A 22,658-nucleotide genomic window follows, 5' to 3' on the forward strand; every position below is an offset into this window, starting at 1 on the left:
AGTTTGCAGGACAAAATTGGAGAGCTGGAGCAACAAGAAGTAAATCAAAACAGCACAAAAAAGCAGTCTAAGAAAAAAGACGCAGTAGGTAATACTATAATAATGATAAACTAAGTAACAACTTTCACTTTTGTCAATTGCATCATCACAGTCATACAATATAATTGTTTTTGTCATGAATGCAAAACTAAAACTTTATGCGTATTATGCTTTTCATTTAGGAGGCTATAAACTCTCACCGATTAAGCTCTCCTAGAACATGATTGGATTGATTGGCCATTTAAATGCTGTTTAAAATCAATCACTCTTTATCAATGAGAATGGATATTCTACTACAGATATACATGGTTGCTGGTTTATGTGTGTGGATTGATTTATCACCAATATTGAGCTAGGTATCTTGTCTTAATTTCATTGTGTTGTTGATTTTTGTTGTCCCCTCTATTAATCTGTCTTTCTTTTTGTAGTTACGTGACGCTCACGGCAAAGTCTTCGTTTTCATTACAACACTACATGATTGCTGGGCAGGTGAAGGCTTACCAAGCTGTTTTTAGTTCCGTCTTATGGAATCCTGAAGAAACTTCGAAAGTTGCGTCTACTAGATGGGATGGATTAATTAATTTTTTAGACTAGAAGTACGTGTCATAACTGTCATTCTGTGTTAATCAATTAACAAGGCTTGTCGCTCGATTTCACGCGAATAATTCATGAGAAATACAAATTTCGTAACACACAAATGTATTGTAGGCTATTAGCCGTGTAAGACCCAAACAGTAGACAATAGAAAAGATGAGCTATTAAAATAATTATAATCTTAAAGATAATCACTATGCACTTAAAATCAACTGTTTTTGAATTCATATGTGGTTTCCTCATGAAAAATGGAGTATGGTTTATTTTTTCTGGCGGAAGCCAGCATAGCGTTACGTAAACGGGGGTTAAAAATCGTTCAGAGGTGAATTACACGTATATACATACACAATAGACTGTTTTTGAATACATATTTGGGTTCCGCGTGAAAAGTTGAGCATAGAATACTAGTTTTATTATTATCGGCGGCAGCCTGCATGGCATTTATGGGCATCAGCGTGAAAACTCGTTAGGCGTTAATTATATGTACATGCGTATAAAATAGGGGGTTTCTGTATTCATATTCGGATTCCGCGTAAGAAGTTGGGTATAGAATATTAGTTTTTTATTATTGGCGGGAGTTTGCATAGTATTTATGGGCGTCAGCGTGAAAAATCGTTCGGCGTGAATTACAGGCATATGCGTGGAAAATTGATTGTTTCTGAGTTCATGTTTGTTGGTTGTTTGTTGTTATTTTTGTTGTTATTTACAGCGAACCTTGGCGAACCTTGGCGAACCTTGGCGAACCTTGGCGAACCTTGGCGAACCTTGGCGAACCTTGGCGAACCTTGGCGAACCTTGGCGAACCTTGGCGAACCTTGGCGAACCTTGGCGAACCTTGGCGAACCTTGGCGAACCTTGGCGAACCTTGGCGAACCTTGGCGAACCTTGGCGAACCTTGGCGAACCTTGGCGAACCTTGGCGAACCTTGGCGAACCTTGGCGAACCTTGGCGAACCTTGGCGAACCTTGGCGAACCTTGGCGAACCTTGGCGAACCTTGGCGAACCTTGGCGAACCTTGGCGAACCTTGGCGAACCTTGGCGAACCTTGGCGAACCTTGGCGAACCTTGGCGAACCTTGGCGAACCTTGGCGAACCTTGGCGAACCTTGGCGAACCTTGGCGAACCTTGGCGAACCTTGGCGAACCTTGGCGAACCTTGGCGAACCTTGGCGAACCTTGGCGAACCTTGGCGAACCTTGGCGAACCTTGGCGAACCTTGGCGAACCTTGGCGAACCTTGGCGAACCTTGGCGAACCTTGGCGAACCTTGGCGAACCTTGGCGAACCTTGGCGAACCTTGGCGAACCTTGGCGAACCTTGGCGAACCTTGGCGAACCTTGGCGAACCTTGGCGAACCTTGGCGAACCTTGGCGAACCTTGGCGAACCTTGGCGAACCTTGGCGAACCTTGGCGAACCTTGGCGAACCTTGGCGAACCTTGGCGAACCTTGGCGAACCTTGGCGAACCTTGGCGAACCTTGGCGAACCTTGGCGAACCTTGGCGAACCTTGGCGAACCTTGGCGAACCTTGGCGAACCTTGGCGAACCTTGGCGAACCTTGGCGAACCTTGGCGAACCTTGGCGAACCTTGGCGAACCTTGGCGAACCTTGGCGAACCTTGGCGAACCTTGGCGAACCTTGGCGAACCTTGGCGAACCTTGGCGAACCTTGGCGAACCTTGGCGAACCTTGGCGAACCTTGGCGAACCTTGGCGAACCTTGGCGAACCTTGGCGAACCTTGGCGAACCTTGGCGAACCTTGGCGAACCTTGGCGAACCTTGGCGAACCTTGGCGAACCTTGGCGAACCTTGGCGAACCTTGGCGAACCTTGGCGAACCTTGGCGAACCTTGGCGAACCTTGGCGAACCTTGGCGAACCTTGGCGAACCTTGGCGAACCTTGGCGAACCTTGGCGAACCTTGGCGAACCTTGGCGAACCTTGGCGAACCTTGGCGAACCTTGGCGAACCTTGGCGAACCTTGGCGAACCTTGGCGAACCTTGGCGAACCTTGGCGAACCTTGGCGAACCTTGGCGAACCTTGGCGAACCTTGGCGAACCTTGGCGAACCTTGGCGAACCTTGGCGAACCTTGGCGAACCTTGGCGAACCTTGGCGAACCTTGGCGAACCTTGGCGAACCTTGGCGAACCTTGGCGAACCTTGGCGAACCTTGGCGAACCTTGGCGAACCTTGGCGAACCTTGGCGAACCTTGGCGAACCTTGGCGAACCTTGGCGAACCTTGGCGAACCTTGGCGAACCTTGGCGAACCTTGGCGAACCTTGGCGAACCTTGGCGAACCTTGGCGAACCTTGGCGAACCTTGGCGAACCTTGGCGAACCTTGGCGAACCTTGGCGAACCTTGGCGAACCTTGGCGAACCTTGGCGAACCTTGGCGAACCTTGGCGAACCTTGGCGAACCTTGGCGAACCTTGGCGAACCTTGGCGAACCTTGGCGAACCTTGGCGAACCTTGGCGAACCTTGGCGAACCTTGGCGAACCTTGGCGAACCTTGGCGAACCTTGGCGAACCTTGGCGAACCTTGGCGAACCTTGGCGAACCTTGGCGAACCTTGGCGAACCTTGGCGAACCTTGGCGAACCTTGGCGAACCTTGGCGAACCTTGGCGAACCTTGGCGAACCTTGGCGAACCTTGGCGAACCTTGGCGAACCTTGGCGAACCTTGGCGAACCTTGGCGAACCTTGGCGAACCTTGGCGAACCTTGGCGAACCTTGGCGAACCTTGGCGAACCTTGGCGAACCTTGGCGAACCTTGGCGAACCTTGGCGAACCTTGGCGAACCTTGGCGAACCTTGGCGAACCTTGGCGAACCTTGGCGAACCTTGGCGAACCTTGGCGAACCTTGGCGAACCTTGGCGAACCTTGGCGAACCTTGGCGAACCTTGGCGAACCTTGGCGAACCTTGGCGAACCTTGGCGAACCTTGGCGAACCTTGGCGAACCTTGGCGAACCTTGGCGAACCTTGGCGAACCTTGGCGAACCTTGGCGAACCTTGGCGAACCTTGGCGAACCTTGGCGAACCTTGGCGAACCTTGGCGAACCTTGGCGAACCTTGGCGAACCTTGGCGAACCTTGGCGAACCTTGGCGAACCTTGGCGAACCTTGGCGAACCTTGGCGAACCTTGGCGAACCTTGGCGAACCTTGGCGAACCTTGGCGAACCTTGGCGAACCTTGGCGAACCTTGGCGAACCTTGGCGAACCTTGGCGAACCTTGGCGAACCTTGGCGAACCTTGGCGAACCTTGGCGAACCTTGGCGAACCTTGGCGAACCTTGGCGAACCTTGGCGAACCTTGGCGAACCTTGGCGAACCTTGGCGAACCTTGGCGAACCTTGGCGAACCTTGGCGAACCTTGGCGAACCTTGGCGAACCTTGGCGAACCTTGGCGAACCTTGGCGAACCTTGGCGAACCTTGGCGAACCTTGGCGAACCTTGGCGAACCTTGGCGAACCTTGGCGAACCTTGGCGAACCTTGGCGAACCTTGGCGAACCTTGGCGAACCTTGGCGAACCTTGGCGAACCTTGGCGAACCTTGGCGAACCTTGGCGAACCTTGGCGAACCTTGGCGAACCTTGGCGAACCTTGGCGAACCTTGGCGAACCTTGGCGAACCTTGGCGAACCTTGGCGAACCTTGGCGAACCTTGGCGAACCTTGGCGAACCTTGGCGAACCTTGGCGAACCTTGGCGAACCTTGGCGAACCTTGGCGAACCTTGGCGAACCTTGGCGAACCTTGGCGAACTCTTGCTGCATTTTTTTACTTTAAACACAACCATAACAAACAACGGGCCGGCATAATTCGTCATCATCATCCTCTGCTTCGATACTAAATTGCGGAATGTGTTGTGGAAATCACGAATTGGCCACCAGAGGGAGCCGCTCAACACAGTCTTCACCAGTGAACTGATACTGATCCGATTCCGTGTCGTTAAAAAACGGATTTTTTGAGGGTCGGACCTATTGCCATGCCGGTCCGACAGGGCAATAGCCATAGAGGGCTATTGCCCTGTCAGTGCTAAAACCCCCATCTAGCGACGGCTATTGCATGTTACACTACGTACATCATATTTATACTTTGGTCTATGGCTCTATTGCTAAATTTCACCTCGGAGTTCTTTTCTTTAAAATTGTCTCGGTCACGACTCACGAATCATGTGAGTGTTATCATATATGTGTAATGTATGTCCCCGTCACAAACTATGATGGATTTGGTGATTCATATATCTACGATTGTTACTGAATTCTTAGGTTTAAGTAACCGTAATAATAGCAAGCGTTTTTTTGAATTTTTCCATCTCGTTCAGTGCAAATAAGTGCAAACAAGTAATCTTGCAATCAAATAGGAATAATAAAGGTTAAAGGGACGAGCGGAGCACTTTAGTGTGAAAAGAAATCATCGCGGAAATGTGAAGACTAATCAGTGAAATGAGTACATCAAACATAACAATAAAAAAATCACGAATCAGTGATTGAAAGGAGAGTCTATTTTTACACAAGAAAAAAACATTTTTGGTAGTTCTTGTATTGTAAATCAATAGAGAGAGAGATAGTACACAGCCACGAGTGACGGTGAACACACAACCGAAACTCTATAAACTAAAAAATATAATTGGAGCAGGAATACATAGGTAGAAAAATTTCACGGTATCAGGTTGATCCTTTTAAATTCAGTGAGCTTTCCCTCTTGTTAAAAAAATATAACTTAACGTTGTTTGTTTATTATATGCGGCGATTTAAGTGTTTAAAAAATAATCGACCCGGTGGAAGGAAAGCATTCAAAAAGTGAAACGATTCACGGATTCAGTGCAATGAAACAAGTTTTTTTTTAAGAAGCAGGATGGCCATATAGTTCTTGTGTTCATAATTTGTTGTTTTGTTAGACTAATGAATTTCCGTTAATTCTCTCACAAACGAAAGAGGGTGAACGGTGAACCATGCGCAGCCAGTTCTGCATAAAACGGGAGTCCCGTTGGGTCCCATCTTTCTTATTCGATTCACGCGTAACGTGGGAATCAATCAGCAGAAAAGGGGGAAATGGTGAGTCACAATGCTGGATGATGTTCATTCAAGGTCGTAAACAACCCCTCCAACCCCATTCTTACTTCTGAGAACTCCGGCTCAACCTTCAGCCAAACAAGGTCAAGGGGGGAGAATGAGGGTGACTCACTCTGTTGTTGTAAATGAAACCATGTAATTTACATGCTTTAAATTATAACGCATTTGTTTTGTTTACAAAAAACAAAACACAATAAATGCTTTGCGTTTTTTAAGAATATGTTTTACTATAAACAAGTTTTTAAAACTATTCACTCACCCATAATGATACAAAATTTTATAAAATATCCTTCTGAATTAATAATATTCCCTAGCTTACTTTAATTAAACACTAGTTTTGTGGGATCATAACATGGTAAAATAAAATAAAAAAGAAAAATTATTTTCGTGTCTAACAATCCAATTTGTTACAAATTTCAAATTGAGGTTTGAATTATTACGAAAACAAATTTTAAAATAAATTATGTGATAGCTATAGCTTTACAATAACGTCCAATATTATAACTTACAAGGTCGTTAACTTAATTCTACATAGCATTCATATGGATTCAGAAAGGCTACCATTTTTTTAGACTTTTGTTCTTCATATCATGGTCATAAGCTATTTTTATTTTATTTTATGAAAAAAATCGCAAACATCCCTTGCTAACGGCACGCAGGTGAGCTGACAATTCTAGTTAGCATTCATTTGGATTCAAACAGGCTACCAAAAGCCGTCACCAGATGGGGGTTTTAGCACTGACAGGGCAATAGCCCTCTATGGCTATTGCCCTGTCGGACCGGCATGGCAATAGATTTCACGTTTTTTGAGGGCCGTAGAACGGATTGGTTTCCGTTCTCTTACGCTAGAGTCGCATGAAGGCAATAACGTTATGCCTACCCTCTAGTGCCTCTAGCTGATTCATAATCGGATTCGTTTCAGTTAACCGATTTTGACTGTGTTGTCTCTTCATTGACAGTTGGTGTTTACAAACCCAGAATGAACGACAACAATCTTTTTAAATTGCTAGCTACTGAACGAGTGGAATTGAATAAAAAAAGGACAATTGTAAAGAATAAAAGCCATTTATAAGTTATAACTCCTGTTTTCTCGACTAGTGTGTGGTTTTTAAGAGTAGCTGTCACCAATAATTAGTCAAGGAAACAGTATATGATGTGCATTAGTAGCCTATGATGTGAAACAGACAGGCATAATTTAAAAACGAATTCAATCAAAACCTGGTTATCAATTTTTATAATTTTATTAGTTTGCAGGACAAAATTGGAGAGCTGGAGCAACAAGAAGTAAATCAAAACAGCACAAAAAAGCAGTCTAAGAAAAAAGACGCAGTAGGTAATACTATAATAATGATAAACTAAGTAACAACTTTCACTTTTGTCAATTGCATCATCACAGTCATACAATATAATTGTTTTTGTCATGAATGCAAAACTAAAACTTTATGCGTATTATGCTTTTCATTTAGGAGGCTATAAACTCTCACCGATTAAGCTCTCCTAGAACATGATTGGATTGATTGGCCATTTAAATGCTGTTTAAAATCAATCACTCTTTATCAATGAGAATGGATATTCTACTACAGATATACATGGTTGCTGGTTTATGTGTGTGGATTGATTTATCACCAATATTGAGCTAGGTATCTTGTCTTAATTTCATTGTGTTGTTGATTTTTGTTGTCCCCTCTATTAATCTGTCTTTCTTTTTGTAGTTACGTGACGCTCACGGCAAAGTCTTCGTTTTCATTACAACACTACATGATTGCTGGGCAGGTGAAGGCTTACCAAGCTGTTTTTAGTTCCGTCTTATGGAATCCTGAAGAAACTTCGAAAGTTGCGTCTACTAGATGGGATGGATTAATTAATTTTTTAGACTAGAAGTACGTGTCATAACTGTCATTCTGTGTTAATCAATTAACAAGGCTTGTCGCTCGATTTCACGCGAATAATTCATGAGAAATACAAATTTCGTAACACACAAATGTATTGTAGGCTATTAGCCGTGTAAGACCCAAACAGTAGACAATAGAAAAGATGAGCTATTAAAATAATTATAATCTTAAAGATAATCACTATGCACTTAAAATCAACTGTTTTTGAATTCATATGTGGTTTCCTCATGAAAAATGGAGTATGGTTTATTTTTTCTGGCGGAAGCCAGCATAGCGTTACGTAAACGGGGGTTAAAAATCGTTCAGAGGTGAATTACACGTATATACATACACAATAGACTGTTTTTGAATACATATTTGGGTTCCGCGTGAAAAGTTGAGCATAGAATACTAGTTTTATTATTATCGGCGGCAGCCTGCATGGCATTTATGGGCATCAGCGTGAAAACTCGTTAGGCGTTAATTATATGTACATGCGTATAAAATAGGGGGTTTCTGTATTCATATTCGGATTCCGCGTAAGAAGTTGGGTATAGAATATTAGTTTTTTATTATTGGCGGGAGTTTGCATAGTATTTATGGGCGTCAGCGTGAAAAATCGTTCGGCGTGAATTACAGGCATATGCGTGGAAAATTGATTGTTTCTGAGTTCATGTTTGTTGGTTGTTTGTTGTTATTTTTGTTGTTATTTACAGCGAACCTTGGCGAACCTTGGCGAACCTTGGCGAACCTTGGCGAACCTTGGCGAACCTTGGCGAACCTTGGCGAACCTTGGCGAACCTTGGCGAACCTTGGCGAACCTTGGCGAACCTTGGCGAACCTTGGCGAACCTTGGCGAACCTTGGCGAACCTTGGCGAACCTTGGCGAACCTTGGCGAACCTTGGCGAACCTTGGCGAACCTTGGCGAACCTTGGCGAACCTTGGCGAACCTTGGCGAACCTTGGCGAACCTTGGCGAACCTTGGCGAACCTTGGCGAACCTTGGCGAACCTTGGCGAACCTTGGCGAACCTTGGCGAACCTTGGCGAACCTTGGCGAACCTTGGCGAACCTTGGCGAACCTTGGCGAACCTTGGCGAACCTTGGCGAACCTTGGCGAACCTTGGCGAACCTTGGCGAACCTTGGCGAACCTTGGCGAACCTTGGCGAACCTTGGCGAACCTTGGCGAACCTTGGCGAACCTTGGCGAACCTTGGCGAACCTTGGCGAACCTTGGCGAACCTTGGCGAACCTTGGCGAACCTTGGCGAACCTTGGCGAACCTTGGCGAACCTTGGCGAACCTTGGCGAACCTTGGCGAACCTTGGCGAACCTTGGCGAACCTTGGCGAACCTTGGCGAACCTTGGCGAACCTTGGCGAACCTTGGCGAACCTTGGCGAACCTTGGCGAACCTTGGCGAACCTTGGCGAACCTTGGCGAACCTTGGCGAACCTTGGCGAACCTTGGCGAACCTTGGCGAACCTTGGCGAACCTTGGCGAACCTTGGCGAACCTTGGCGAACCTTGGCGAACCTTGGCGAACCTTGGCGAACCTTGGCGAACCTTGGCGAACCTTGGCGAACCTTGGCGAACCTTGGCGAACCTTGGCGAACCTTGGCGAACCTTGGCGAACCTTGGCGAACCTTGGCGAACCTTGGCGAACCTTGGCGAACCTTGGCGAACTCTTGCTGCATTTTTTTACTTTAAACACAACCATAACAAACAACGGGCCGGCATAATTCGTCATCATCATCCTCTGCTTCGATACTAAATTGCGGAATGTGTTGTGGAAATCACGAATTGGCCACCAGAGGGAGCCGCTCAACACAGTCTTCACCAGTGAACTGATACTGATCCGATTCCGTGTCGTTAAAAAACGGATTTTTTGAGGGTCGGACCTATTGCCATGCCGGTCCGACAGGGCAATAGCCATAGAGGGCTATTGCCCTGTCAGTGCTAAAACCCCCATCTAGCGACGGCTATTGCATGTTACACTACGTACATCATATTTATACTTTGGTCTATGGCTCTATTGCTAAATTTCACCTCGGAGTTCTTTTCTTTAAAATTGTCTCGGTCACGACTCACGAATCATGTGAGTGTTATCATATATGTGTAATGTATGTCCCCGTCACAAACTATGATGGATTTGGTGATTCATATATCTACGATTGTTACTGAATTCTTAGGTTTAAGTAACCGTAATAATAGCAAGCGTTTTTTTGAATTTTTCCATCTCGTTCAGTGCAAATAAGTGCAAACAAGTAATCTTGCAATCAAATAGGAATAATAAAGGTTAAAGGGACGAGCGGAGCACTTTAGTGTGAAAAGAAATCATCGCGGAAATGTGAAGACTAATCAGTGAAATGAGTACATCAAACATAACAATAAAAAAATCACGAATCAGTGATTGAAAGGAGAGTCTATTTTTACACAAGAAAAAAACATTTTTGGTAGTTCTTGTATTGTAAATCAATAGAGAGAGAGATAGTACACAGCCACGAGTGACGGTGAACACACTCTTATTGTGTAAAATTAGAAGCAATGTAGGATGACAGGACTCAATAATTTAAATTTTATAACCGAAACTCTATAAACTAAAAAATATAATTGGAGCAGGAATACATAGGTAGAAAAATTTCACGGTATCAGGTTGATCCTTTTAAATTCAGTGAGCTTTCCCTCTTGTTAAAAAAATATAACTTAACGTTGTTTGTTTATTATATGCGGCGATTTAAGTGTTTAAAAAATAATCGACCCGGTGGAAGGAAAGCATTCAAAAAGTGAAACGATTCACGGATTCAGTGCAATGAAACAAGTTTTTTTTTAAGAAGCAGGATGGCCATATAGTTCTTGTGTTCATAATTTGTTGTTTTGTTAGACTAATGAATTTCCGTTAATTCTCTCACAAACGAAAGAGGGTGAACGGTGAACCATGCGCAGCCAGTTCTGCATAAAACGGGAGTCCCGTTGGGTCCCATCTTTCTTATTCGATTCACGCGTAACGTGGGAATCAATCAGCAGAAAAGGGGGAAATGGTGAGTCACAATGCTGGATGATGTTCATTCAAGGTCGTAAACAACCCCTCCAACCCCATTCTTACTTCTGAGAACTCCGGCTCAACCTTCAGCCAAACAAGGTCAAGGGGGGAGAATGAGGGTGACTCACTCTGTTGTAAATGAAACCATGTAATTTACATGCTTTAAATTATAACGCATTTGTTTTGTTTACAAAAAACAAAACACAATAAATGCTTTGCGTTTTTTAAGAATATGTTTTACTATAAACAAGTTTTTAAAACTATTCACTCACCCATAATGATACAAAATTTTATAAAATATCCTTCTGAATTAATAATATTCCCTAGCTTACTTTAATTAAACACTAGTTTTGTGGGATCATAACATGGTAAAAGAAAATAAAAAAGAAAAATTATTTTCGTGTCTAACAATCCAATTTGTTACAAATTTCAAATTGAGGTTTGAATTATTACGAAAACAAATTTTAAAATAAATTCTGTGATAGCTATAGCTTTACAATAACGTCCAATATTATAACTTACAAGGTCGTTAACTTAATTCTACATAGCATTCATATGGATTCAGAAAGGCTACCATTTTTTTAGACTTTTGTTCTTCATATCATGGTCATAAGCTATTTTTATTTTATTTTATGAAAAAAATCGCAAACATCCCTTGCTAACGGCACGCAGGTGAGCTGACAATTCTAGTTAGCATTCATTTGGATTCAAACAGGCTACCAAAAGCCGTCACCAGATGGGGGTTTTAGCACTGACAGGGCAATAGCCCTCTATGGCTATTGCCCTGTCGGACCGGCATGGCAATAGATTTCACGTTTTTTGAGGGCCGTAGAACGGATTGGTTTCCGTTCTCTTACGCTAGAGTCGCATGAAGGCAATAACGTTATGCCTACCCTCTAGTGCCTCTAGCTGATTCATAATCGGATTCGTTTCAGTTAACCGATTTTGACTGTGTTGTCTCTTCATTGACAGTTGGTGTTTACAAACCCAGAATGAACGACAACAATCTTTTTAAATTGCTAGCTACTGAACGAGTGGAATTGAATAAAAGTGCTAGTGAAAAGGACAATTGTAAAGAATAAAAGCCATTTATAAGTTATAACTCCTGTTTTCTCGACTAGTGTGTGGTTTTTAAGAGTAGCTGTCACCAATAATTAGTCAAGGAAACAGTATATGATGTGCATTAGTAGCCTATGATGTGAAACAGACAGGCATAATTTAAAAACGAATTCAATCAAAACCTGGTTATCAATTTTTATAATTTTATTAGTTTGCAGGACAAAATTGGAGAGCTGGAGCAACAAGAAGTAAATCAAAACAGCACAAAAAAGCAGTCTAAGAAAAAAGACGCAGTAGGTAATACTATAATAATGATAAACTAAGTAACAACTTTCACTTTTGTCAATTGCATCATCACAGTCATACAATATAATTGTTTTTGTCATGAATGCAAAACTAAAACTTTATGCGTATTATGCTTTTCATTTAGGAGGCTATAAACTCTCACCGATTAAGCTCTCCTAGAACATGATTGGATTGATTGGCCATTTAAATGCTGTTTAAAATCAATCACTCTTTATCAATGAGAATGGATATTCTACTACAGATATACATGGTTGCTGGTTTATGTGTGTGGATTGATTTATCACCAATATTGAGCTAGGTATCTTGTCTTAATTTCATTGTGTTGTTGATTTTTGTTGTCCCCTCTATTAATCTGTCTTTCTTTTTGTAGTTACGTGACGCTCACGGCAAAGTCTTCGTTTTCATTACAACACTACATGATTGCTGGGCAGGTGAAGGCTTACCAAGCTGTTTTTAGTTCCGTCTTATGGAATCCTGAAGAAACTTCGAAAGTTGCGTCTACTAGATGGGATGGATTAATTAATTTTTTAGACTAGAAGTACGTGTCATAACTGTCATTCTGTGTTAATCAATTAACAAGGCTTGTCGCTCGATTTCACGCGAATAATTCATGAGAAATACAAATTTCGTAACACACAAATGTATTGTAGGCTATTAGCCGTGTAAGACCCAAACAGTAGACAATAGAAAAGATGAGCTATTAAAATAATTATAATCTTAAAGATAATCACTATGCACTTAAAATCAACTGTTTTTGAATTCATATGTGGTTTCCTCATGAAAAATGGAGTATGGTTTATTTTTTCTGGCGGAAGCCAGCATAGCGTTACGTAAACGGGGGTTAAAAATCGTTCAGAGGTGAATTACACGTATATACATACACAATAGACTGTTTTTGAATACATATTTGGGTTCCGCGTGAAAAGTTGAGCATAGAATACTAGTTTTATTATTATCGGCGGCAGCCTGCATGGCATTTATGGGCATCAGCGTGAAAACTCGTTAGGCGTTAATTATATGTACATGCGTATAAAATAGGGGGTTTCTGTATTCATATTCGGATTCCGCGTAAGAAGTTGGGTATAGAATATTAGTTTTTTATTATTGGCGGGAGTTTGCATAGTATTTATGGGCGTCAGCGTGAAAAATCGTTCGGCGTGAATTACAGGCATATGCGTGGAAAATTGATTGTTTCTGAGTTCATGTTTGTTGGTTGTTTGTTGTTATTTTTGTTGTTATTTACAGCGAACCTTGGCGAACCTTGGCGAACCTTGGCGAACCTTGGCGAACCTTGGCGAACCTTGGCGAACCTTGGCGAACCTTGGCGAACCTTGGCGAACCTTGGCGAACCTTGGCGAACCTTGGCGAACCTTGGCGAACCTTGGCGAACCTTGGCGAACCTTGGCGAACCTTGGCGAACCTTGGCGAACCTTGGCGAACCTTGGCGAACCTTGGCGAACCTTGGCGAACCTTGGCGAACCTTGGCGAACCTTGGCGAACCTTGGCGAACCTTGGCGAACCTTGGCGAACCTTGGCGAACCTTGGCGAACCTTGGCGAACCTTGGCGAACCTTGGCGAACCTTGGCGAACCTTGGCGAACCTTGGCGAACCTTGGCGAACCTTGGCGAACCTTGGCGAACCTTGGCGAACCTTGGCGAACCTTGGCGAACCTTGGCGAACCTTGGCGAACCTTGGCGAACCTTGGCGAACCTTGGCGAACCTTGGCGAACCTTGGCGAACCTTGGCGAACCTTGGCGAACCTTGGCGAACCTTGGCGAACCTTGGCGAACCTTGGCGAACCTTGGCGAACCTTGGCGAACCTTGGCGAACCTTGGCGAACCTTGGCGAACCTTGGCGAACCTTGGCGAACCTTGGCGAACCTTGGCGAACCTTGGCGAACCTTGGCGAACCTTGGCGAACCTTGGCGAACCTTGGCGAACCTTGGCGAACCTTGGCGAACCTTGGCGAACCTTGGCGAACCTTGGCGAACCTTGGCGAACCTTGGCGAACCTTGGCGAACCTTGGCGAACCTTGGCGAACCTTGGCGAACCTTGGCGAACCTTGGCGAACCTTGGCGAACCTTGGCGAACCTTGGCGAACCTTGGCGAACCTTGGCGAACCTTGGCGAACCTTGGCGAACCTTGGCGAACCTTGGCGAACCTTGGCGAACCTTGGCGAACCTTGGCGAACCTTGGCGAACCTTGGCGAACCTTGGCGAACCTTGGCGAACCTTGGCGAACCTTGGCGAACCTTGGCGAACCTTGGCGAACCTTGGCGAACCTTGGCGAACCTTGGCGAACCTTGGCGAACCTTGGCGAACCTTGGCGAACCTTGGCGAACCTTGGCGAACCTTGGCGAACCTTGGCGAACCTTGGCGAACCTTGGCGAACCTTGGCGAACCTTGGCGAACCTTGGCGAACCTTGGCGAACCTTGGCGAACCTTGGCGAACCTTGGCGAACCTTGGCGAACCTTGGCGAACCTTGGCGAACCTTGGCGAACCTTGGCGAACCTTGGCGAACCTTGGCGAACCTTGGCGAACCTTGGCGAACCTTGGCGAACCTTGGCGAACCTTGGCGAACCTTGGCGAACCTTGGCGAACCTTGGCGAACCTTGGCGAACCTTGGCGAACCTTGGCGAACCTTGGCGAACCTTGGCGAACCTTGGCGAACCTTGGCGAACCTTGGCGAACCTTGGCGAACCTTGGCGAACCTTGGCGAACCTTGGCGAACCTTGGCGAACCTTGGCGAACCTTGGCGAACCTTGGCGAACCTTGGCGAACCTTGGCGAACCTTGGCGAACCTTGGCGAACCTTGGCGAACCTTGGCGAACCTTGGCGAACCTTGGCGAACCTTGGCGAACCTTGGCGAACCTTGGCGAACCTTGGCGAACCTTGGCGAACCTTGGCGAACCTTGGCGAACCTTGGCGAACCTTGGCGAACCTTGGCGAACCTTGGCGAACCTTGGCGAACCTTGGCGAACCTTGGCGAACCTTGGCGAACCTTGGCGAACCTTGGCGAACCTTGGCGAACCTTGGCGAACCTTGGCGAACCTTGGCGAACCTTGGCGAACCTTGGCGAACCTTGGCGAACCTTGGCGAACCTTGGCGAACCTTGGCGAACCTTGGCGAACCTTGGCGAACCTTGGCGAACCTTGGCGAACCTTGGCGAACCTTGGCGAACCTTGGCGAACCTTGGCGAACCTTGGCGAACCTTGGCGAACCTTGGCGAACCTTGGCGAACCTTGGCGAACCTTGGCGAACCTTGGCGAACCTTGGCGAACCTTGGCGAACCTTGGCGAACCTTGGCGAACCTTGGCGAACCTTGGCGAACCTTGGCGAACCTTGGCGAACCTTGGCGAACCTTGGCGAACCTTGGCGAACCTTGGCGAACCTTGGCGAACCTTGGCGAACCTTGGCGAACCTTGGCGAACCTTGGCGAACCTTGGCGAACCTTGGCGAACCTTGGCGAACCTTGGCGAACTCTTGCTGCATTTTTTTACTTTAAACACAACCATAACAAACAACGGGCCGGCATAATTCGTCATCATCATCCTCTGCTTCGATACTAAATTGCGGAATGTGTTGTGGAAATCACGAATTGGCCACCAGAGGGAGCCGCTCAACACAGTCTTCACCAGTGAACTGATACTGATCCGATTCCGTGTCGTTAAAAAACGGATTTTTTGAGGGTCGGACCTATTGCCATGCCGGTCCGACAGGGCAATAGCCATAGAGGGCTATTGCCCTGTCAGTGCTAAAACCCCCATCTAGCGACGGCTATTGCATGTTACACTACGTACATCATATTTATACTTTGGTCTATGGCTCTATTGCTAAATTTCACCTCGGAGTTCTTTTCTTTAAAATTGTCTCGGTCACGACTCACGAATCATGTGAGTGTTATCATATATGTGTAATGTATGTCCCCGTCACAAACTATGATGGATTTGGTGATTCATATATCTACGATTGTTACTGAATTCTTAGGTTTAAGTAACCGTAATAATAGCAAGCGTTTTTTTGAATTTTTCCATCTCGTTCAGTGCAAATAAGTGCAAACAAGTAATCTTGCAATCAAATAGGAATAATAAAGGTTAAAGGGACGAGCGGAGCACTTTAGTGTGAAAAGAAATCATCGCGGAAATGTGAAGACTAATCAGTGAAATGAGTACATCAAACATAACAATAAAAAAATCACGAATCAGTGATTGAAAGGAGAGTCTATTTTTACACAAGAAAAAAACATTTTTGGTAGTTCTTGTATTGTAAATCAATAGAGAGAGAGATAGTACACAGCCACGAGTGACGGTGAACACACTCTTATTGTGTAAAATTAGAAGCAATGTAGGATGACAGGACTCAATAATTTATGACAGGACTCAATAATTTAAATTTTATAACCGAAACTCTATAAACTAAAAAATATAATTGGAGCAGGAATACATAGGTAGAAAAATTTCACGGTATCAGGTTGATCCTTTTAAATTCAGTGAGCTTTCCCTCTTGTTAAAAAAATATAACTTAACGTTGTTTGTTTATTATATGCGGCGATTTAAGTGTTTAAAAAATAATCGACCCGGTGGAAGGAAAGCATTCAAAAAGTGAAACGATTCACGGATTCAGTGCAATGAAACAAGTTTTTTTTTAAGAAGCAGGATGGCCATATAGTTCTTGTGTTCATAATTTGTTGTTTTGTTAGACTAATGAATTTCCGTTAATTCTCTCACAAACGAAAGAGGGTGAACGGTGAACCATGCGCAGCCAGTTCTGCATAAAACGGGAGTCCCGTTGGGTCCCATCTTTCTTATTCGATTCACGCGTAACGTGGGAATCAATCAGCAGAAAAGGGGGAAATGGTGAGTCACAATGCTGGATGATGTTCATTCAAGGTCGTAAACAACCCCTCCAACCCCATTCTTACTTCTGAGAACTCCGGCTCAACCTTCAGCCAAACAAGGTCAAGGGGGGAGAATGAGGGTGACTCACTCTGTTGTTGTAAATGAAACCATGTAATTTACATGCTTTAAATTATAACGCATTTGTTTTGTTTACAAAAAACAAAACACAATAAATGCTTTGCGTTTTTTAAGAATATGTTTTACTATAAACAAGTTTTTAAAACTATTCACTCACCCATAATGATACAAAATTTTATAAAATATCCTTCTGAATTAATAATATTCCCTAGCTTACTTTAATTAAACACTAGTTTTGTGGGATCATAACATGGTAAAATAAAATAAAAAAGAAAAATTATTTTCGTGTCTAACAATCCAATTTGTTACAAATTTCAAATTGAGGTTTGAATTATTACGAAAACAAATTTTAAAATAAATTCTGTGATAGCTATAGCTTTACAATAACGTCCAATATTATAACTTACAAGGTCGTTAACTTAATTCTACATAGCATTCATATGGATTCAGAAAGGCTACCATTTTTTTAGACTTTTGTTCTTCATATCATGGTCATAAGCTATTTTTATTTTATTTTATGAAAAAAATCGCAAACATCCCTTGCTAACGGCACGCAGGTGAGCTGACAATTCTAGTTAGCATTCATTTGGATTCAAACAGGCTACCAAAAGCCGTCACCAGATGGGGGTTTTAGCACTGACAGGGCAATAGCCCTCTATGGCTATTGCCCTGTCGGACCGGCATGGCAATAGATTTCACGTTTTTTGAGGGCCGTAGAACGGATTGGTTTCCGTTCTCTTACGCTAGAGTCGCATGAAGGCAATAACGTTATGCCTACCCTCTAGTGCCTCTAGCTGATTCATAATCGGATTCGTTTCAGTTAACCGATTTTGACTGTGTTGTCTCTTCATTGACAGTTGGTGTTTACAAACCCAGAATGAACGACAACAATCTTTTTAAATTGCTAGCTACTGAACGAGTGGAATTGAATAAAAGTGCTAGTGAAAAGGACAATTGTAAAGAATAAAAGCCATTTATAAGTTATAACTCCTGTTTTCTCGACTAGTGTGTGGTTTTTAAGAGTAGCTGTCACCAATAATTAGTCAAGGAAACAGTATATGATGTGCATTAGTAGCCTATGATGTGAAACAGACAGGCATAATTTAAAAACGAATTCAATCAAAACCTGGTTATCAATTTTTATAATTTTATTAGTTTGCAGGACAAAATTGGAGAGCTGGAGCAACAAGAAGTAAATCAAAACAGCACAAAAAAGCAGTCTAAGAAAAAAGACGCAGTAGGTAATACTATAATAATGATAAACTAAGTAACAACTTTCACTTTTGTCAATTGCATCATCACAGTCATACAATATAATTGTTTTTGTCATGAATGCAAAACTAAAACTTTATGCGTATTATGCTTTTCATTTAGGAGGCTATAAACTCTCACCGATTAAGCTCTCCTAGAACATGATTGGATTGATTGGCCATTTAAATGCTGTTTAAAATCAATCACTCTTTATCAATGAGAATGGATATTCTACTACAGATATACATGGTTGCTGGTTTATGTGTGTGGATTGATTTATCACCAATATTGAGCTAGGTATCTTGTCTTAATTTCATTGTGTTGTTGATTTTTGTTGTCCCCTCTATTAATCTGTCTTTCTTTTTGTAGTTACGTGACGCTCACGGCAAAGTCTTCGTTTTCATTACAACACTACATGATTGCTGGGCAGGTGAAGGCTTACCAAGCTGTTTTTAGTTCCGTCTTATGGAATCCTGAAGAAACTTCGAAAGTTGCGTCTACTAGATGGGATGGATTAATTAATTTTTTAGACTAGAAGTACGTGTCATAACTGTCATTCTGTGTTAATCAATTAACAAGGCTTGTCGCTCGATTTCACGCGAATAATTCATGAGAAATACAAATTTCGTAACACACAAATGTATTGTAGGCTATTAGCCGTGTAAGACCCAAACAGTAGACAATAGAAAAGATGAGCTATTAAAATAATTATAATCTTAAAGATAATCACTATGCACTTAAAATCAACTGTTTTTGAATTCATATGTGGTTTCCTAACTGTTTTTGAATTCATATGTGGTTTCCTCATGAAAAATGGAGTATGGTTTATTTTTTCTGGCGGAAGCCAGCATAGCGTTACGTAAACGGGGGTTAAAAATCGTTCAGAGGTGAATTACACGTATATACATACACAATAGACTGTTTTTGAATACATATTTGGGTTCCGCGTGAAAAGTTGAGCATAGAATACTAGTTTTATTATTATCGGCGGCAGCCTGCATGGCATTTATGGGCATCAGCGTGAAAACTCGTTAGGCGTTAATTATATGTACATGCGTATAAAATAGGGGGTTTCTGTATTCATATTCGGATTCCGCGTAAGAAGTTGGGTATAGAATATTAGTTTTTTATTATTGGCGGGAGTTTGCATAGTATTTATGGGCGTCAGCGTGAAAAATCGTTCGGCGTGAATTACAGGCATATGCGTGGAAAATTGATTGTTTCTGAGTTCATGTTTGTTGGTTGTTTGTTGTTATTTTTGTTGTTATTTACAGCGAACCTTGGCGAACCTTGGCGAACCTTGGCGAACCTTGGCGAACCTTGGCGAACCTTGGCGAACCTTGGCGAACCTTGGCGAACCTTGGCGAACCTTGGCGAACCTTGGCGAACCTTGGCGAACCTTGGCGAACCTTGGCGAACCTTGGCGAACCTTGGCGAACCTTGGCGAACCTTGGCGAACCTTGGCGAACCTTGGCGAACCTTGGCGAACCTTGGCGAACCTTGGCGAACCTTGGCGAACCTTGGCGAACCTTGGCGAACCTTGGCGAACCTTGGCGAACCTTGGCGAACCTTGGCGAACCTTGGCGAACCTTGGCGAACCTTGGCGAACCTTGGCGAACCTTGGCGAACCTTGGCGAACCTTGGCGAACCTTGGCGAACCTTGGCGAACCTTGGCGAACCTTGGCGAACCTTGGCGAACCTTGGCGAACCTTGGCGAACCTTGGCGAACCTTGGCGAACCTTGGCGAACCTTGGCGAACCTTGGCGAACCTTGGCGAACCTTGGCGAACCTTGGCGAACCTTGGCGAACCTTGGCGAACCTTGGCGAACCTTGGCGAACCTTGGCGAACCTTGGCGAACCTTGGCGAACCTTGGCGAACCTTGGCGAACCTTGGCGAACCTTGGCGAACCTTGGCGAACCTTGGCGAACCTTGGCGAACCTTGGCGAACCTTGGCGAACCTTGGCGAACCTTGGCGAACCTTGGCGAACCTTGGCGAACCTTGGCGAACCTTGGCGAACCTTGGCGAACCTTGGCGAACCTTGGCGAACCTTGGCGAACCTTGGCGAACCTTGGCGAACCTTGGCGAACCTTGGCGAACCTTGGCGAACCTTGGCGAACCTTGGCGAACCTTGGCGAACCTTGGCGAACCTTGGCGAACCTTGGCGAACCTTGGCGAACCTTGGCGAACCTTGGCGAACCTTGGCGAACCTTGGCGAACCTTGGCGAACCTTGGCGAACCTTGGCGAACTCTTGCTGCATTTTTTTACTTTAAACACAACCATAACAAACAACGGGCCGGCATAATTCGTCATCATCATCCTCTGCTTCGATACTAAATTGCGGAATGTGTTGTGGAAATCACGAATTGGCCACCAGAGGGAGCCGCTCAACACAGTCTTCACCAGTGAACTGATACTGATCCGATTCCGTGTCGTTAAAAAACGGATTTTTTGAGGGTCGGACCTATTGCCATGCCGGTCCGACAGGGCAATAGCCATAGAGGGCTATTGCCCTGTCAGTGCTAAAACCCCCATCTAGCGACGGCTATTGCATGTTACACTACGTACATCATATTTATACTTTGGTCTATGGCTCTATTGCTAAATTTCACCTCGGAGTTCTTTTCTTTAAAATTGTCTCGGTCACGACTCACGAATCATGTGAGTGTTATCATATATGTGTAATGTATGTCCCCGTCACAAACTATGATGGATTTGGTGATTCATATATCTACGATTGTTACTGAATTCTTAGGTTTAAGTAACCGTAATAATAGCAAGCGTTTTTTTGAATTTTTCCATCTCGTTCAGTGCAAATAAGTGCAAACAAGTAATCTTGCAATCAAATAGGAATAATAAAGGTTAAAGGGACGAGCGGAGCACTTTAGTGTGAAAAGAAATCATCGCGGAAATGTGAAGACTAATCAGTGAAATGAGTACATCAAACATAACAATAAAAAAATCACGAATCAGTGATTGAAAGGAGAGTCTATTTTTACACAAGAAAAAAACATTTTTGGTAGTTCTTGTATTGTAAATCAATAGAGAGAGAGATAGTACACAGCCACGAGTGACGGTGAACACACTCTTATTGTGTAAAATTAGAAGCAATGTAGGATGACAGGACTCAATAATTTAAATTTTATAACCGAAACTCTATAAACTAAAAAATATAATTGGAGCAGGAATACATAGGTAGAAAAATTTCACGGTATCAGGTTGATCCTTTTAAATTCAGTGAGCTTTCCCTCTTGTTAAAAAAATATAACTTAACGTTGTTTGTTTATTATATGCGGCGATTTAAGTGTTTAAAAAATAATCGACCCGGTGGAAGGAAAGCATTCAAAAAGTGAAACGATTCACGGATTCAGTGCAATGAAACAAGTTTTTTTTTAAGAAGCAGGATGGCCATATAGTTCTTGTGTTCATAATTTGTTGTTTTGTTAGACTAATGAATTTCCGTTAATTCTCTCACAAACGAAAGAGGGTGAACGGTGAACCATGCGCAGCCAGTTCTGCATAAAACGGGAGTCCCGTTGGGTCCCATCTTTCTTATTCGATTCACGCGTAACGTGGGAATCAATCAGCAGAAAAGGGGGAAATGGTGAGTCACAATGCTGGATGATGTTCATTCAAGGTCGTAAACAACCCCTCCAACCCCATTCTTACTTCTGAGAACTCCGGCTCAACCTTCAGCCAAACAAGGTCAAGGGGGGAGAATGAGGGTGACTCACTCTGTTGTTGTAAATGAAACCATGTAATTTACATGCTTTAAATTATAACGCATTTGTTTTGTTTACAAAAAACAAAACACAATAAATGCTTTGCGTTTTTTAAGAATATGTTTTACTATAAACAAGTTTTTAAAACTATTCACTCACCCATAATGATACAAAATTTTATAAAATATCCTTCTGAATTAATAATATTCCCTAGCTTACTTTAATTAAACACTAGTTTTGTGGGATCATAACATGGTAAAAGAAAATAAAAAAGAAAAATTATTTTCGTGTCTAACAATCCAATTTGTTACAAATTTCAAATTGAGGTTTGAATTATTACGAAAACAAATTTTAAAATAAATTCTGTGATAGCTATAGCTTTACAATAACGTCCAATATTATAACTTACAAGGTCGTTAACTTAATTCTACATAGCATTCATATGGATTCAGAAAGGCTACCATTTTTTTAGACTTTTGTTCTTCATATCATGGTCATAAGCTATTTTTATTTTATTTTATGAAAAAAATCGCAAACATCCCTTGCTAACGGCACGCAGGTGAGCTGACAATTCTAGTTAGCATTCATTTGGATTCAAACAGGCTACCAAAAGCCGTCACCAGATGGGGGTTTTAGCACTGACAGGGCAATAGCCCTCTATGGCTATTGCCCTGTCGGACCGGCATGGCAATAGATTTCACGTTTTTTGAGGGCCGTAGAACGGATTGGTTTCCGT

General features: G+C 43.5%; 4 long non-coding RNA genes across 4 annotated transcripts; all 4 read left to right on the forward strand.

The window, feature by feature from the left end:
- On the forward strand, positions 1–700 carry LOC124340594. Its single transcript, XR_006918115.1, has 3 exons — positions 1–88; positions 222–395; positions 468–700. It is a non-coding gene; the product is annotated as an uncharacterized LOC124340594 (long non-coding RNA).
- Positions 701–6,945: 6,245 nt separating this feature from the next.
- LOC124340595 lies at positions 6,946–7,645 on the forward strand. Its single transcript, XR_006918116.1, has 3 exons — positions 6,946–7,033; positions 7,167–7,340; positions 7,413–7,645. It is a non-coding gene; the product is annotated as an uncharacterized LOC124340595 (long non-coding RNA).
- Positions 7,646–11,877: 4,232 nt separating this feature from the next.
- LOC124340596 lies at positions 11,878–12,577 on the forward strand. Its single transcript, XR_006918117.1, has 3 exons — positions 11,878–11,965; positions 12,099–12,272; positions 12,345–12,577. It is a non-coding gene; the product is annotated as an uncharacterized LOC124340596 (long non-coding RNA).
- A 5,525-nt stretch (positions 12,578–18,102) lies between these two features.
- LOC124340597 lies at positions 18,103–18,802 on the forward strand. The gene is made up of 3 exons (XR_006918118.1): positions 18,103–18,190; positions 18,324–18,497; positions 18,570–18,802. It is a non-coding gene; the product is annotated as an uncharacterized LOC124340597 (long non-coding RNA).
- Positions 18,803–22,658: the final 3,856 nt, after the last annotated feature.

Source organism: Daphnia pulicaria, chromosome 5 (assembly GCF_021234035.1).
Source record: "Daphnia pulicaria isolate SC F1-1A chromosome 5, SC_F0-13Bv2, whole genome shotgun sequence".
NCBI classification, from domain to species: Eukaryota; Metazoa; Arthropoda; class Branchiopoda; order Diplostraca; family Daphniidae; genus Daphnia; species Daphnia pulicaria.